General features: G+C 37.4%; 1 long non-coding RNA gene across 1 annotated transcript in view; it reads left to right on the top strand.

The window, feature by feature from the left end:
• The window catches only part of LOC122328377, a 44,261-nt gene that overhangs the window by 19,605 nt on the left and 5,150 nt on the right, over positions 1-19,506 (top strand). The window contains exon 2 of the long non-coding RNA XR_006247788.1: positions 10,680-10,872. This is a non-coding gene — a long non-coding RNA (uncharacterized LOC122328377). The remainder of the gene's footprint in view (positions 1-10,679; positions 10,873-19,506) is intronic.

Here is a 19,506-nt window from a genome sequence, read left to right as displayed (position 1 = left end):
GCATATGCATGCTCCTTAGATTTTCAGCCGTTAGGTAATCTGTTTGCATTCACTTAATCATTGTAATTACCAGTTTGATTGAGAAAGAGACATGCATTAGTGTGAATCATTTGGTGAAATTATGCATTCAGAGAGGTACTGTCCTCTCATGTTCCAGGTCTCTTATAAACTTGAATTATTCAAGGAATAAAATGTGACTCAGTGAGACGGAACAGGAACAGACAAATTCTGCTAACAAGACAGCACTATATAGTGTTCACAGTTCTTTATTACTCCCACTCACTCACTAACAGAAGACCGACACTGGAATGATTGTGCCTTGAAGTCTGGCTGATCAGCAATCTTGTAAAACCCCAAGATGCTGAAGACAGGCAATTTTGGATTTAGTTTACTACAGGCTCAATTGCTTTCTCATTTTGTGGCTCTCAGTAGCATCTGATCTTTGAATCTGGACTAAAGATAAAGTATCTACTGTACAGTATGTATTGAGACCGAACACATTAACCATATAAACACTTTTTTGATATTTAGAACTTTTTGCATTGCCCATGCTACCAGAATCAGGGCACTAGATGTTGTTGCGTAAATCCAGAAAAATTGCCATGGTTCTAATTAAATCAAGATCTCGTGAACGGTGAAAATTAAAATTCTGTCAGATCTCAAAAGCTCTTCATTTGCAGTGTTGACAACCCGCTCAAGAGTTCTTCCTTGAGGGTTCATTTCCGTCCTCAGTCTAAATCCTCGTGCCAGTCACGTCTGCCTCTGGGCTTTGAGTGCGTCTCGGTCTGGCCACTTCATCATACAAACACACAAGCAGGCTAATCTCTGAGCGCTCCAAATAATACCATCCTCATAAGCCAGTGACAAGTCTGCTCTCAGCGTAAAGAAACTGCTCTGACAGCGCCAAACAATAAACAGGGACAGACAAAAAGCTTTAGGAAAGCAGTTTGTTTAGAAAGATTTGAGCTGCAGTATGTATTGTATGCATTTCTTAAAATGATAATATTCCTTGTGATTAAAAGCCTCTGTAATTTTCTTTAATAAGATGTTAATTCATGGATTGGATTGGTGTGGATTACTTATCCATTGTTGAGCCGGCAATGTAATGCTAAATTTCTCCAAATATGTTCAGGTGACAAACTCATCTATATTTTAAATGGCCTGAGGGTTGAGTACATTTCAATACAGTGGAATCATTTTAATACTGTGTTCGTAACACAGTTAACTCGCGCAACCTAACATTTTCACCAGGAATTGACTGGATCGAAAATTAAAGGGTTAATTCATCCGTAAATGAAAATTAGCCTGTGTTTTACTCACCCTCGAGGCATCTTAGGTGTATATGACTTTTTTCAGTTGAATACAATCAGAGATATTAAAAATGGTCCCGACTACTCTGCTTATGACAGCTACATAAAGTGTGACAGAAGTATTTATTATATTAGAAATGTCACAAAAACACATGGGTTTGCTGTATAAGGCCTTTATTCACCCCTTTATTCAGCCATGTGAGGGATGTTTCATTATGGATGCATGCACTTTGTGTGAAATGATGCCACATTGACACTCAAAATAGACCCAGATTCGCTAACTTTTCCACTTCGTTATTCAAAAGGACACTTTGTATTCTATGAACAAACACGTCCGTCCCAAATGGCTTGGCAGCATGAGAATGGAGGCACAGACTGCATGTCTGAATCCAGACCCACGCCAGCAGCTGGGAATTACACCCATTCATATGGCCTCTGGAGATAAACCCAATTCAGTGGGTGCCGAAGGACTGTGCGATTGAGTTAAATGAATCTCTTTGGGTCACTGCAGCCTAAAGGTAATAGTTTATATTTAAACATTGGAAATAATATTTCAGTGTACAGTGTCATTCAAAATGGTGAAACATTGTGGGTCTTAAAATGTCTTAAAGTCTTAATTTACCCTTATCTATATTTAGGCCTCAAAACCAAATGTCATAAATGCCGCAGTATTCATCAGTATTTTTGTCATTTACAGCATTAATATCTAAACATCCTTACTTCTAGATACTATTATTTTCTGTGTAACTGAACAGAATTTCAGTTGATGCTTAAAATAAGAACAGATATCTGAAAAAAACGTAAATCTTAAGTTTTTTTGAGAAATCTTAAAATCTTAAGACGTTTGCACTGAAAAGAAGGACACAACACAGAGGGAGGACAGCACTTTTATTTTTTCTATTTACAAAAAAAGTAGTAAAGATCCATTGTAAGTTGTATTTTGAAGTCGTATAGTGTCAAGATCTGCTAATACATATACATCCACAGGCATGCTGCTGTGAGCAAGTAAGAAACACAGCTGCTGCACATATACATAAACAGCATAAACCATAGGTGTAGAATGTGTGAAATTGCCTCATAGCAGATCTGTACAGGTGGAGCTGGGGAGGATGGAGGGTTTCTGCAACTGCATACAGCAAACAAATGTTGAGCAGCAAGCTCATTGGCTGCTGATGCAAAACAAACCATTCCCCTGCGCCATTTGAATAATGACGTGATTATATCAGATTGAGTTATTATATCATTTGGCACCTTCTAGAGTTTTATGACAGAACATTCTAATTAACATTAGATCACCAGTATTCAAAGGGGTCATGGACTGCCCTTTTTATCATATGGTAGAGTTCTCTGAGGTCAACACATAATGTTATCGAGGCTTTTCAATAAAAAATATTTTTTTGATAATTTAGAAGTAATAGGCTATTTTTTGTGGTGTTTTGTCCACTGTCGTATGAACACTCTGTTTGTGGCCGATTGTAAATAAAGCAAAAAAGTAAAAAAAAAAAGTTACTCACACTTGTGTGGTGCGACATTGTATCTAATATAGCTGGCACAGTATCATCTTTTAGTTTCAATATTTATGGACACAGAAACAAGACGAGAAAGTTGCTTACAAATTGTTTTCATAACATAATGACCTCTTGTATATCAAAAGATCAAGGGAATTTAGATTTCTCAGTTCATGACCCCTTTAATTGTAATGACATTTCATCAGGCCAGGATGGAAGACTTACGACGGCTCAAAAATGAGCGAAAATGGTTAAACTGTGCACTTGATAGCATCTACGACGGCGATAAAACAGCTGACAGATAACTTTTCCCCCTTGATAAACGCTTTGCAAATTACTGTAGCAAACGTTCTGTAATCTGCTGTCACTAAATGCTAAATCCAAGCTTGAGAAGTGAGGCTGCAAGAAGAAACCAATTTCCAATTACATAGCAAGTTCCCGATAAAAAAAAATGTTAAGCGAGGCTTGCACAACATCAGATAGACTGTAAAAAGTGTGCAATAATACGGATACCCTCTGATCTGGAAATTCATATTTCATAGTTGCTATTAATTTTTCTGCCTTGCAGCACGTTCATTACGCTCATAAATAGCATAAATCTCATTTAAAGCATGACTGCTGTAGGTGCATCTATCCGTGCGTATAATTCTCAGACATACTCAGAGGAGCAGCGTCGGCCCACATCTCTCTGTCTGGCACCATGTGGAAAATGTGTATGCGAGCTCTGCTTAAGCAGGAGCAAACAGAGACCGCATTTACATTTCAATTTGGCAATGAGACATAGCAAGTTTGTACTTTTCTGCAGGGCTCAAGATAATTATAGATTGATTCAACGCTTCCCGTCTTCGCCAAAAATCCAAGCTTTTCAGCAACTCGGCTGCTCCCAGAACCAAAAGGTAATCTAGGAATGAGGTTCATGGCCGACTGGACACCGCCTTATCACACAAACGGTGAGCAAATCAGCAAATGCCAGAAATAATGTTTTTATTAAAATAGGACCGTTATTATTATTATTATTATTATTACAGTTATACAACCTATATAACTTAATTGAATTATTTTAATATTTTATTGTAAACTATTATTGCAGGAGATTAGTAAATTGTTACAAAAAGTGACTTTAGATGTCAATACTGTACATCTTTTTGCTGTTGCATCACACAGTTTCATCACATACTTTGATATGGAGGGATAATGCTTTTTGCCCAAACATTGTGGTCTAAAGTCCTACAACCAGTTCCAAATAAAAATACAAAACCTGTGCTAATTGATGAAAAACAAGTCGGCAAAGATATAATCCATGATTTGGTGATAATTTTACAAAATGAGAGATTTGCAAGCATTTTTTAAAGGCTAGTCCGTGTTGATTGGGAACATGGAATCAGATAAAGCATGGCAAGCGCGGATCTTTAAGTAGTTTGCTCTGTAAAATGTCTGCAATTACAGTTTACTGTATTGCATTGTTTACAAAGCAACCCAGAAAGTTCAGCATGAAACTGGATTTCCGTTTAGTACGGAATTCGCTCAAATCTTGGTTGTCTGAAATGGAGCAGAAAATCAGTCTGTCAATAAAAAGCCTCTTATGGAGGGAAGTATTGAGTGTTGATTCCCGATTGTTGGCCAAGTTAAGCTTTTGTGCCAAAATAAACCCTTTGGTTCTTGAGATGCCTTTGGAATTGACTTTCTGGGTCGACAGCATTTATGTACTTATAAACTGCAATTACAAGGGAGAAAAGGAGCAGGATCGGGCTTTGTTACGTTATCTGCGTGGAGACAATTTCTCATTGTGCGAACCTGTAATATAGGCCACATGATAGAGCTGTTCAGCCCACACGATGAATGGACTAAAGGTGAGAGAAGAGAGGGCTCAACGCATGGATAGAAAATAAAATAAGTCACATTTTCCTGAAGCCTAAGCAAAAAGGAACAAAGCATTGTTTGGCCGTTCTGGTATTAATCTATTCCTCACACAAAGCTATCGCATGGCTTCAGATAACGTATATATATATATAGTGTATAGTTGTATAGATGACTTTCGTGATGCTTTTGTGTGGGTTTGTGAAAGCTTCAATCTTTTCATTGTGATTGAATGAAAAAAAAAACATTTATTGAGTTTTTTTTTCTTTTGTGTTTCACAGAATAAAGTCTGGGGCGACATGAATTTTGGTAAATGATGAGCTACTCCTTTAAGTTCATTGATTCAGCAGCAGAGAGCATCCCGTTTTATCTCACAGCTTGACACAATCAGAGCGATAGCCTCTAAGATCGAACAATCCCTCATATAAATAACAATCTCTGTTTATGTGGAGGAGATGCTATATCAGGAATGCTAAGCAGTATTGAGACACTAAGAGGGAAAACTACGTGTATAGTGTCTGATAATAGAAACGGACCGATTCTGATTGCAAGACAAAAGAATACCTTTTGTGAGTGAAATGTAACAAATTGCAAATTGATGGTTTTAAATTTAGAATATAAACCTAAATACTTTAAAGAAATCTGTTATTAGTTAAAAAATCGAAAGTTGTATTGCAGCACTGACCCTGTATTTACTTTCTTAATACACAGCCCTAGTAATTGTGAATGATTTATCAATGCATGTTCTAAAAGCCAAACAAAACATAACATAACATAACATTGGTATTAGTACAAATTATTCTTGAGAAGCAAATGAGTATATTAAAATGATTTTTTAATGACCATGTGACACTGAATACGGGAGTAATTATGCTAAAAATTCAGCATTGCATCACAGAAATAAATTACCTTTAAAAATATATTCAAATGGGAAGTAGTTCTTTTCACTTGTAAAATTATTTTAAAATATTAAGAATGTTTACTGTATTTTTGATCAAATAAATGCAGCCTTGGTCAGCATAAGAGACTTTTTTAAAAAACATAAAAAATCGATAGATAGATAGATAGATAGATAGATAGATAGATAGATAGATAGATAGATAGATAGATATTAACTTGCTAAATTCTATTCACTTTACAGTTTTTAATCTGAATACAGGATCCATTCATAACGATGTTCGCTTACTTTCAGTGATTCTAGCAAATGTCTTAGTTTGTGTATGTTTCTGATAACTAGCTAACATTGTTGTCTATATGGTATCCATGCTTTTCATCTATATTTAACACAGTTCCTAGGCTACAAGAATCGTTTCAATCTTTAATGAATCAAGCACATTACCCAGTATTTTTAGTTCACAGTTTCCTTTCACAAAGTGTCTTTTCTCCTTTCCCTCTCAGACTCTGTACTAGTCAAGTTCCTCTGGGCTTGTTTTCGTCTGGCATTAAAACAGTCATGCTGAGACCATCCGACAGCTTCCAGATTAGAAAATGAAAGACAGTGAGCAACGCGGATTCCGTTGCCAGGGAACTGCGTAAATCAACTTGTCATTGGCCGAGCGTAGATGATTCAAAGGTTTGCTGACCACTTGTTGTTCAGCAGAACGTTTGTGACCGTATTTTCTGGTGGACATAGATGCTGAATGTCCGGTTTTCAAGGCCTGTTTGGAAATAACAGCAAATGAACCTAATAGCTTCTGTAGAGCATCTAATAAAAAGCTTTTGCCAAGCACCTACGATCTGTATTCAAACAGATTTACTGCACTTTTTTAGGTCAGAGTGCTGCACCTGCAGATCTATTTTCTTGAAGTCCAAACTCAAACACACCTGAACCAGCTAATTTAGGTCAAGTACACTTTAAAAATTGCAAACAGATGTGTTGGCGAAGTTTAAATTCATCAGTTTCTCCAATATAGAGTAGTGCGTGACATGTTTTTGTAGGCCAGCCTGTAAGTTAGCATCACCCATGGTTCCCTAGACAAAATCCCAATAGGCTTTTGAATTATTGCAGAAAGTGTGACCAAAAAAACATGATGGTTTTCACAAATTAAAAGAATTTTAAAGCATATATTAAATTGCCATAATTAAAAAGCTAAGGAAACAAACTAGTGAGTAGATGATTTACATGTTCTTTGTGATGACATTTGGGCCGCGTTCACACAGCAGCAGAGTCCTTAATTCGATTTGAGTCCTTAATACGGTTATGTTCACACATAGTTTGGTTATTTAGGAGTGTGTCGACCGCATTCACACAGCGCTTGTGTTCTGGGAATGCGGTTGTGAGTCCTGAAAATTTACAGGTGTACAGAATACAACCATAAATAACTGAACTGTGTGTGAACATAACCGTTTTAAGGACTTAAAAACAGGATTGACAACCGTATTCTGCTGTTGTGTGAATGCAGCCTAGTTGTTTGTCGCGTCACACACTGCGAGACAGAACCGTTCTGTCAAAATGTGCATCTACCGCGTGTTACGTGTTTTCATGCGTGTTTTGGGTAACTTACAGTAATGGAGAAATAAGCTGAGAGTCATTTTAAAGTTTTATCCGGTCAGTTTTCCATCGGAGCCGCTCCCATCAGTTTTGCGTTCAAATGCTCCACTCTCCGACCAAATTGAAAAGGTTTGAAGGAAAAATTTACGGCTAAGTTGGACTCTTATCGTGTCAGAAAGTGATAAGACTTTCAGATTTACAGACGTCGCCATCTTTGATATCACTTCGGGCACTGGTTTTGGTTAATGGTAAGGAATACAGGCTTGACTCCCGTTGCACGTTCAGACAGACACGACTGTAAGCTGCTGTGTGAACGAGGCATTTCGAGACTCACTCCAGTAAAGAAAATATGGTTGACAATCCCAAATACATTACTGACAACCGTATTCTGCTGCTGTGTAAATGTGGTCTTAAACAACCTCTGTAGTCCCACTGAGCAACTTACAACAACTTTTTTAAGACAAGTAAAAGTAAAAAAACAAACACAAACATATCTTGATCAGATCTTTTTTCAAGCACTTAGCTAAAAAAACACATTCAAAACCCCAACTGACTGGTTTTGGCCTGCAATGTCATCCCTGCAGCACTCAAGATTAGTTAGGATTTCAGCATTTAAGATTAATTTAGTATAGAAAGTAAGTGTATCTTAAATCAGGTACATGCACGTTGTCTGCATGACTTATTGACAAAAATAGGCTTATGCCTTACAGATTAGATTTTGTTAGGTTTTAGGAGTGTGCCATCCATTTGCGATTGCTTTTTAGGCTAATATTGTCCATAACTCTTTTCCAACAGTATCTGTTCTTAAATCTCTTTTGAAATCAGTTTTGTTTTACGTTTTGATTGGTTACAACACTCAAGAACCAGTGGCATTTTGGTCTGTTTAAGCTATCGTATGACTAAGATTGGAAAGAAGTGCACAGGTTGTATGGACCAGTTTTGCCAAGCTTTTATAATGCCTTTTTGGCATTTTTCTTCAGGCTTGACAGCATAAATCAGCAAATAGTTTGAAAAAGGGCAGAATAAATTAAGGCAGGTAAGTGATTACAAAAAAATGTAATTTTTGAGGTTGAACTCTTCCTTTATTCTATATGTTTCTTAAATAAATTTTTCTCTTTTGCATGCAGTGATGAAGCAGTCAAATTATTGTTACATCTATCGTGTCGGCGTATGAAAATGGCTCTCCAGCTGCGCTGATTTCTGACTGAAGCGCAGACTGCAGGAATGAAAATGATCCGTGGGAGTGGGTGGTACAGGATGGATGTGACAAGTAAATTGGTATATCTAAATTGCAGCACTGTGTCATTTCAAAAGCCTCAATTCATGTAAATCAGCCCTATTCCCACACACAGGGTTTTTCTTTTTGTCAAGCACAGAGAACAGAGTGTTAGAGGTGCCGAAAGGAGGAAACTGGCTGTTAATTAAAGTCTGTCACAGACGATCTCTCACACCGAACTGTCACACGAAGTTTGTCCCTGAAACACGTCCACTAGGAGTTTCACTTCCTCCTGTCTTCATGTAAAGTTGTTAAGGATTGACTTCCCTGCCTCCTGTTTACTAAGATAAGTGTAAGCATTCGATATGTGATCATTCATTTGGATGCTCGTCTCTAAGAGGCTGTAAATGAAACAAACTATTAGAGCGAACTTTACAAGAAGATTCTAATTGACTTGAATTGATATGCGATACTATCACTTTGGTTTTTTTTCATATCTCTAAAGTCTGGAAGTAGGAACAGAAAGATGAAATGGTATGCAGTAGCTGATTAGGTTTGATTCAGTAGAATCAACAACACAAACTCCATTCAGACATGGTGTCACTTTTAGCTAATTAAAAAAAATCATACTAAATCTGTCATTGACCATATAAGCATAACTAAGAATCTAAACTCATCTTAAGCAGCTGGCTCACATCTCTAATCAATTGAATGGACGGCTTTCAAAGATTATGGATGGATCAGCGGCCAAAAGAGCCATTTAATCTTTTATTCATCAGTGTTTGTTGACGTTGCCTCAATTAATCATTACGCGATGCCACATTGTCAAGACTCTCTAACAGGCTTTCCAGGGCCCTTCTGAACAGTCATTGAGACCAGTAGACTTAATGGAGTTCTTAGTTATGGCTCATTTGAGTATCAGCTTTGTTTGCCGCTAGTCCTAACACTCCTTTGTTTGCTATAGCCAGAATCAGCACTTGCTTTTGAATGGTGTATCTCCACTACACTCAGATCAGATTCAAACAAAACAGACAGACACGAGGGGGGAGATTATATTACCACAGGAAGGAAGAATAGATATTGGTTAGAGACTGCAAGAAAAATGTGTGAAGCAGCTACTTTAGCAGCATTTTTTTCTGCTGAACCTTCTAGTCCAATCCAGCTGCTTACAGTAATGAGTGGATGCCTCTGATTGGCTTAGAAGGATAGGGGGTGTGTCTAACTAGAGGTTGTGTGGATATCTGGCTACGTGGGGTATGTTTATAGGACAACGTCATTTTGTGTTTCTGAAAAATTTTGGACACAGTGAAATTGTAGTAGTTCAGACACTGTTGAAATTTTTTCTGGAACATGATTTTAAAAATCATGTTATAAAATGAAACTATTTAGGTCCATGACAGAAAACTGATTTTAATAAAAGTGTGTGTGTGTGTGTGTGTGTGCTGGGTCTATTACACACACACACACACACACACATATACAGCATATATTTTGGAAATATGTACTAAGTATATATTAATATTCACATAATTTACATGATATATAAATACAACATTTAATAAACACAACGCATATACATGCATGTGTATTCAGTACAGACACACTTTATTTTGGATGTGATTAATCAGGATTAATTGTTTGACAGCTATTTATTACATAATAAACAGACTCAGACAAGCGCAGTAGATCCAGATGTGAGTTTATTTGAAAACATGACATGGTCAAACAGGCAAGGTCCGAATACCAGCAAACAGGAATATCCAAGGGTGAGACAGAATTATAATCCAGTAAACAAGCAATGGTCGGGGCAGGCAGAGCAACATTTACAAAACAACAGACAATATTCCAGGTTCAAAATCCAAGAGGGCAATTCAAATTAACAAATGAAACAAGACGATGAGCAAAGGCGATGAACATGAGCACAGAAAAACAATACTTCGCAATTTCCATTTTTGCATGACCCTGCATATAAGGCCGCCAAACAGGAAGTCACTGGAGAGGAGAGAGTTCCCTCTGCTGGCCTGGCATTACAATAAAATGCCGAAACTGTATTCTTATAGTTGGAGATTGAGAGACACGTAAGAGTTTTTTTTTCAGGATAAACTTATACAACTGTCACTTACACATGAAACAAGTGAGATTTTAAAGAGAGTGATTTTTGTTTCTATGGAGAAGCTCTCCACAGATTCTCTGCTAATACTGGAGTGTCAGAGACCCATCAGAGAAAGAGAGGGAGCTAGTGCTCTGCTGCCCCAGAGACTCCCTCAGGCTTACAGATCATTTCTTCCTTGTTTTAGGAACGACTCTGACAATAACCTCCTGATTCCTATCGGCCCTGTGTCCGGCAGCATTCCATCACTCTCCAACGATATCGATCTGGCCGTCTGCCTCATCAATGGACTCGTATGACTGAGGACAACCGTGGGCCGACGTGCTGCAGCATACGGACAAAATGCATTTCATCTCCAGAGCACTTGGTTTTTCTGTCTGGTAAGCGGCGACTGAGGGGAATAGATCTGCTCGCTTCTATTATGATACTATGAAATGCTCACCTGGTGGACAATCATGCCTGACCTTGAGCTTGAGTTTAAAAGTTGGTGATGTTCTTTGATCGTGTAAACTTTCTGCAAGCATGAAACATCACAAAAGATCACGATCGCTGCTTGTTGAGGCAGTCATAATTTTTCGCTTTTTAAAACCTTTCGCTTTTGTGATTAGTTAAAGAGAGGCCAATCTCAGGCCATCCATGATGGCTAGTTGAATTTCATTCAATCACAGAGGTTTGGATAGATGTAGCATGACATCATTTGCTCACAAGTGGATTCTCTGTAGTGAATGGGTGCCGTCAAAATGAGTGCCCAAACTGTGGATGAAAACATCACAGTAATTCACAGTCCATCAAATAACATCCTGTGAAGTGAAACACTGTGTATTTATGACAAATATATTGAACCATAACTATAATGTCTAACTATAATATTGCATCTTTGGCCAAAACCTATGGTTTTAACTCAAGTTAAAATGTTCTAAAGATGAATTTGTTGTGTGGATTACTTGTGCAGTATTGTGATGTTTTATCAGCTGTTTGGACTCTCATTCTGACGGCACCCATTCAGTGCAGAGGATCTGTTGGTGAGCGAGTGATCGGGAAATTTCTCCAAACCTGTCCAATCGTGTGCCTACTGTAACTGGGCAGAAATGGGCCTTAAATAACAGGAAACGAGTCACGTCATCCAATAGCTTTCTTCTCTAGTGCGTCCATCTGCTAGTCGTCCCATCGAAACTCTGAAGTGCTACGTCTGCTTTACCATTTCTAAAATGACTCATTTTCAAGCACAGATTTTGAGGCTGAAACTCAGCATTTATGACACCTCCTTTAGATTCATCCTGCTGTTATTTACTGGATGTATTAGATGCATATTGTGTAATTTTTGACAGCAAATTGCCAGAAAATGCTGGCTGGGACCTTTTGAAACAATTCGCCTATTTTTGCTAAGTGGGCCTGTCTAATCATATAATAGGCCAAACCAGATTGGCTCAGCAATAGCTGCAGTGAAAAATGAACATTGACGGCAGCAAACAGAAAATACTGGTTGCCACAGCACCTTTATGGATTCTGGTGAAATACAGGAGACATGTTTTTTTTTTCAGCTCTGCGCTGTAATGAAGCTATAAAATTGGAAATAAATATCTCCTGCATTTTCGAACAGCAGCTAAAACTGCAGAAGAGCTTTTGGATGTTAGATTTATATTTAACTGGCAGCCAGCTGTCAACTATCAACCACGTATATGCAGTTATTCAGATTTCAATCATCTTATGGCAGTGCATTTACATGATGAATCTATATTTATAATACTTGTATATTCTGATTCATTTCAATTAACTGAAGCATACTGGGCGGCATCCTTCAAGTCCTGTCTGAAAGAAAAGAGCCTTGTCTTCTTTGACAGCATTACTATGTTAGGAGTTTTGATTAAAGTGCTCTAGTTTCTACTGTTCCTCTGAGACTTAAATCATCTTGGCCCCCTCCCTATAAAGACGAGACAGGAACTGAGTGGGTGAACAGAGAAAATGGGACATCAGTTGGAAATAAATAACGTTTCACGGCAGTGCACTGCTGAAGTGGTCTGGTGGAAGACTTAATGGCTCATAATTAACATTCTCCATTCTACCCCCCGACTCACATTCTACAGTATTTTCAGTGTTTCATAACAAAAGGTCAAGACGGTGATTGTTATTCATCTTCAGCTGCGATTAAGTCCTAAGGACAGATACATAAGTGCACTTAGAAGTCTTTAAAGAGAGATGGCAAAAGCAGGTCACCGTCATTTTATTTCGCCCACTCACTGATATTTCACTGTGGGTTAAAGCTGACAAATCATTTCAGCTTTGAAGTGTGGTGCATCTGGTCAGTTGGATGTTTACTGAATCGTTTGCAGTGTACAGATCAGAGGTGCTTTTCATCATCATTTTGTTTTAAAGCTGAGTATGTTTATATATATTTATAAAGACTTTTCCTATGCTCCTCAATGCTGAATATATTTAATTAAAAATACAACAGTCATTTTGTGAAATATCATTGCAATTTGCAAAAAACGTTTTCTATGTTTATATACTTAAAAAGCATTTATTCAATTTATTATTAATTAATTTTCAACTTCATTACTCCACTCTTCAGTGTCACGTGATCCTTCAAAAATTATTCTAATATGCTGATATATAGTCACTGTTGGAAAACAAAAAACAGCTTAATATTTTTTGGGGATCTGGGATACTTTGTTTCTGGGGGTTTTGATGAAAAGTTAAAAACAGTAGAATTTTGTGTTACAATATTCAATGTAATTGTTTTTCTTTCTTTCTTTCGTTTAAGAATTAATACTTTTAGTCAGCAAGGAATGAATGTGACACTAAATATTGGAGTAAAAGCTGATGAAAATTCTGAGTTGCATCACATAACTAAATTATATTTTAAGGTATGTTAAAATAGAAATCCAATATTAAAAATTGTATATTTAATCATTTTATATTTTTGATCAAACAGACACCTTGATGAGCATAAGAGACTCCATTAAAATGTATTATATACACTAATATCATTTTTGTGGATACATAATTTTTTTCATGATTCTGCTTTTATTTGAAATCTTTTGAAACATTTAAAATGTCTTAATGTCACTTGATGAGTTCAATGTGCCTTTGCTGAGTAGTTTTAACTGCTTGGAGTCTTTCTCTCTCTCTGTAAATGCGTATACCTTAAAAAGTAATCATTTGGCTTATACTAGAACTGTTAATCCATTAAAGTTTGTTAAATGCTGCTATGCTAATTTAATCTAATGCATTACATTTTATTTGCAATAAGCAGTAAATCAATGCATATACACCAGAAAATGTCTGTTATGTATGTAACCCTTATTCTCTGAGGGGACAGAGAGGTCGTCTTGTGATGACAGACTTGGGTCGTGCTGGAGACCCGGAATTGCTCTTATAAAGAGAAAATGAAATTTAGCTAGTGGTATTTGCATACCTGAGCTCCTCCTAAATATATGGGTTTAAAAAGCGACTGGTGAAACCACTCAGGTTTTGCTGGGGAGCTGAGAACTCGTCCCAGCACTTAGCGATGGTTCGAGGTTGTGCCGAGGGGCATAACGTCTCCGTTCCCCCCATCAGGGAGCTAGGGTTGCATAACCAAGACGTTCCCTATCTGTCAGCCACTACGAGTTATGTCAGATTGGGGTCTGACAGACTGCTTCGCCCAGCCTGACTGCTGAGGATGTTGGAGGATGTTCAACCAGGGTTCGCCGTAGGGGAAGCTCGACTGGTAAAGAAGGCTCTCGCATTCCCTGTGTGTTACGCTGGAAGAAACCAGCTCAATGCAAACCGCAGCACTACAGATATCTGACTGAGAGGCGCCAACGCGTAGGACTGCTCTTTTGTGAAACACCAATGGAAATGCTGATCAAACAGAGACATCACTGATTGTGCTGTAAGGCCACACAAACAGCTGTAAGGTGCTGTAGAGCCACACAAATAGCAAATAGCTTCTTCAACGCAGAACATTCGGCTCCGAAGAAAAAATCTGATGAGTGGTTGCACCTGTCGCCTTTTATACCCGTATGTTTGGGAGGAGGTATACAAATACCACTAGACAAATTTCAAAATCCCAGTCTATCATCACGACATAACTCGTAGTGACTGGCATACAGGGAAGTGGTTTTAAGTCCGTATGTTTTTTTTTGTTTTTTTTTAATAATCCATTTCAGAATTGAGTTTGCCATCTGTCTGTCTGTAGATGCTGCTTACAGACAACATGTTCTTGTATCCCATCTGTGCTATTTATTTGATATATGTTGGTCTAGATCTGCAGGCTCTCAACAGTTGCCATCAATTTAGCTGCTATTTTAAGTGTGAATTGTTTGAACAAGCCATGTTCCTGGAGTGGACTGGAGTGGAAAGTTTTTGAAAGTTACAATATATTACATAGTGCAACACTTATTTGAAAAGATTTTTAATTATGACCCTTTAAAGCACAGCCTTAATGGAATATTCAACGTAACGCAATGACATTCGCATTTGATACTTTTATGTCATTGCAGCTATCTTGTATGGAACACAAATGGAGATGATTAGCAGAAAGTCCCTGCTTCTCGTCCACTTTCATTGTATGAAACAAAACACAGACCTTTAGCTAAACCGAAGAAAGCTAACGAAAGAAATCCAGGGTTTTGAAAGATGCCAGAAATGAGAGTAAATGATGCCACAGTTTCTTTTTAGGTAAAGTAGAAAGAGTTGAGCTTTATGTTTTTCCTTTTATTTTGGTTGAAGCTCCAGACAAGCTAAAAGGCTTGGATCGCAGTTGAGGTACAGAGTGACTAAATTCAGTTGTTTTGAGAGATAGTGTCTCGCGCACATGCAGAATGGTGGACATTTAGGTTTTCTTTTAGGTTTATCCCAGTCTTTCACACTTCTCCTAAATCAGAAGGTCTTAATTCATGTCAGAGTATCCTCAGGTAAGCTGTAAAATGTGCCAAGCCTGTGCAATAGCCCTATTCATCTCAATTGAGCTTCTCTGCGTGCTCAATTGAAAAATAGATGCCGTCATTTTAAAATGTGTGTTCCTAACACTAAGTGGCTGGGTACATCTGAAGCTGTTAGAGCAATCATTGCATCATTCATTGGGAGCAAAGGCTTTGTTTTACTCAGCTTTGACTGATGGGACTCATTAGCTGCTGCAGATTGTGAGTGTTGCGTTTACCTGCTTTGAAATTCAGTAGGAAGCCCTTCTCTCCTGCTCAAATATAGCTATATTTTCTTGTAAAACCTCACACTTTAAGGAATAATTCTCCCCTCATCCTCAGGCCTTCTATGTATAATTTTGTTTCTTCGTGGTGACAGATCTGGAGAAATAGCATTACTGTACACTTGCTTTGCAGTGAATGCAGTGAATTGTAACAAACAAATCCATCCATTTTTAATAAAATACCTGTTTATATCCTTGAGACACATTTCAGTGCAAATAGAATATAATGTTTTTGTAAACTAAATTATAGAGTATGAATTAAGTACTATATAAATACATCTAAATAGTGGGGTGCCTCAAGGTTCAGTTCTTGGACCGCATCTGTTCTCTGTCTACATGGCATCACTAGGCTCTGTCATTCAGAAACATGGCTTTTCATATAACTGCTATATGGATGGCACTCAGCTCTACCTCTCAGTCTATCTTGATGATCCAATGACAGCTGCTCGCATCTCAGCTTGTCTAACAGACATTGCTGGATGACACATTATACGTTACACCTCTGGCTACCAATACAATTTGCATAAAATTCAAGGCATTGATGTTTGTGTAATTTATAATTGCACATTTTAAGTTGCAATTTTGTGTATTACTTGCGATTTCAAGTTTTCCTTCCTCTTTGGAGTGCTGTTAGTGTATGAATAAGATCACTAAAGTCTCAAAAACATCTTCATAAAAGATATGACTTGTCCACACCCCCCTAAAGCAGCTCATTTAAACAAGGCTCCACTTTTCTACATCACAGAGTGGATTTATTTATATATAACACTGGCCAAATGTTTATGCAAAGAAAAGAACTGTTATTCTCGCTGTACGCTTAAAAAAATTATATGTTGGGTTAACTTTTCCAATGTCAACACGTGAGTTAGATTGCATTTAAGTAACAATATTGATTTCAGTAAACCTAAGATAATTAATTAAAGTTAATTCAATGTTGTTTAGCTGAATCAACGTAACATTCTTAACTTCGATTTAATGTGTTAATAAAGTTAAATTATTCTAAAATTTATATTGTCACTTTCAACCAAAGCAAATAATTCAGTTTCAATAAAAAAAGTTGTTTGTCATAGTCATAAAGTTTTGTTGCATTCATGGCATACATGAGTTTTTTTTTTTAATATTGAAAAAGTCATGTCAGCATGTCCTCAGCCCAAGCACATGCTTTACACTTTACCACAATGTTAACCCCCCAAAACGCTAACATACCAGAAACTGATTTAAATGCAAACATAAAAGAGAACATGTCTCCCAGGTTGATCTTTATTCAAAGCATGCTTCTTTTTTGCAGTGTATGAGAAGCTCTTCAGTGGCATAGATGTGTTTCAAGCAATGCCAAAAACAAAACAAAACAAACAAAAAAAAAGCTATTTAGGCCACTCGTCTTGACCCATCCTCTCTTTGAGGATGCATTTGAGAGCATGCACCATAAATCACAATAGCTCCACTAATGCCAGTGGGTTTTAAAGTTAACCTACTGTTTCCATTTCCAGGGAAGGCTATATTGTGTGTGCTGCAAGTCCAGGCCAAATTCACCCTAGTGGCAAAGTAAGTATTTAATTGAACCAAGTACTCGAAAGTGCGGAACAAAATGCAGTCCACGTGCCAATATGCTTGGGTGAAACTGAATGAAGCTGCATTCAAGCTCTTAAGTGTCTCCTGGAGCCACAGTCACGTTTTAAAAGTCAAATGTGGGACATTTCTGTTTCCAAACTACATTTCAAAAATATGTCAATGGTTAACTTTGCCACTGATTTGTCAATAAACGTTAGCATCAAACAGACAGAGCATAAATTACGCATTTTTAATTGCTCGGCGTGCGTTATAATTTTTGCATGCATCCTCATCTCAGAACCGTGTCTAATTTCGCGAGCTCTGAATGAAACGCCGCATCAGTCAGGAAGAGGCCGCTCGTGATGTCTCGCTGAGCTTGTGTCTGAGTGTTTTGTCCCGTCTAACAGAGCGGACGGGGGCAGCTGTCCGTAGGCCGGTGGGCAGCGCCGGCAGCTGGCCAACCCAAGGCAGAAAAGAGAGGAGATGAATGAAGGTTCTTCTGTATTTTGCCCAAATAAACAGTGCATTCTGTATGGAGTTTCACACAACAGGAGATCCCACATATCATTATTATAATGGATGTGGATTATACGCCCTCTTGTGGTTTGGAGTCAGAAATCCTCATAGATAAATACAAAACATAACTAACTATCTAACATTATATATATCATTCTATCTATCTATCTATCTATCTATCTATCTATCTATCTATCTATCATTTTTTGTTCTATCTATCATTCTATCTATATCTATCATTCTTTTGTTTGCATTCTTTTGTTCTATCTATCTATCTATCTATCTATCTATCTATCTATCTATCTATCTATCTATCTATCTATCTATCTATCTATCTATCTATCTATCTATCTATCTATCTGTCTATCTATCTATCTATCTATCTATCTCTATCATTCTTTTGTTTTATCATTCTTTTGTTCTATCTATCTATCTATCTATCTATCTATCTATCTATCTATCTATCTATCTATCTATCTATCTATCTATCTATCTATCTATCTATCTGTCTGTCTATCATCTATTATTATTGTTATATCTATCATTCTATCTACATTCCTTCATTCTATCATCTATCGTTCTATCTATTGTTCAGTCGATCTATTGTTCTATTTATGTTCTACATATTGTATATTTTGTCGTGCTTTTCCTCTTTTTTTACTTATTTTGTAAATCATTTTTCTTGTTTCGGGTCAGGCTTCACCTTTTCTTTCTTTTTTTTTCGCTAAACTCAACTCTTGTGGTCTACTTCACAAGTTCGGTCTCAAACTAGACCAGTCAGGGAAAAAACCGATAAGGCTGTCCTAATTTCAGACGCATCTCAACGTTACATGACATGTTTTGTCTGTTTGATAACAAAGCCAGATTCCCCCGAGAGCTGCAATCATGAGACTATTGTTGGTCCGTGCTAAATCACACAATGTGAAAATCTGCACAACAAAAATGTCAGTTTTCCCTTTGAGATGCTCCTTGTACGAGACTACGGCTGAATATGTCATGCGATAGGTCTTCAAAGTCTTTTCTGACGTGTTCAAGTTATGGATCTCACAATAGGGACGTCTCTTTATGTAATCCGTAATGCTGGAGCCTCATATCCATCGCTGGATGAAGAACACGCCCTTAAGCTGAAGGACATCTCCCTAGTTTTGTCATTTGAGAATTGTCAAAGTAGGGCGTGCAGTATTAATGCTGTGCTGATATGGCCTCAGATGACCTATCGGGTGTAGTTTAATCTGTCCAGATTTCAGCCACTCCTTCCTGGAATCACGTTCACGCCTGCTTAGAAGAATAACCCAAAAGCAGCCATTCAAGAGGTAAATATCAACACGAGAGGACAGATGATAGGGAACAGTTTGAACACTAAGCTCCTAAAACAAAAAAAATCACAATTGAGATATCAATTGCGACAGTAGACAGCAGTTGTTTAAATCCTCTGTTTTTTTTCATGAGACAAATACCACAGTAGTCTGGTACAGTATGTTTTGTTCTCAGCAACTGCTCAGATTTGACATCAAAACTCAGATATTTCAGTATGAATTTATTTACAAAATTACCGTAAATGCAAATATTATTTCTTTCACATGAACTCGTTTAAGACTAAATCATGAACCACATCTAGTTCAAATAAGACATTGATGGTCCTTGTGCCCAAAACCCCTCTAAGACCACTTAAGACAAGCAAACCGGCTTAGAGTGGTTTAAAATGTTTTACGCAGTATGTACATTTATTAACTCAATACTTTTACATTATTGTCAGACA

Source organism: Puntigrus tetrazona, chromosome 23 (genome assembly GCF_018831695.1).
Source record: "Puntigrus tetrazona isolate hp1 chromosome 23, ASM1883169v1, whole genome shotgun sequence".
Classification (NCBI taxonomy): domain Eukaryota; kingdom Metazoa; phylum Chordata; class Actinopteri; order Cypriniformes; family Cyprinidae; genus Puntigrus; species Puntigrus tetrazona.
The sequence above is the reverse complement of the archived record's forward strand: the minus strand, read 5'-3'. Positions and strand labels throughout refer to the sequence as shown.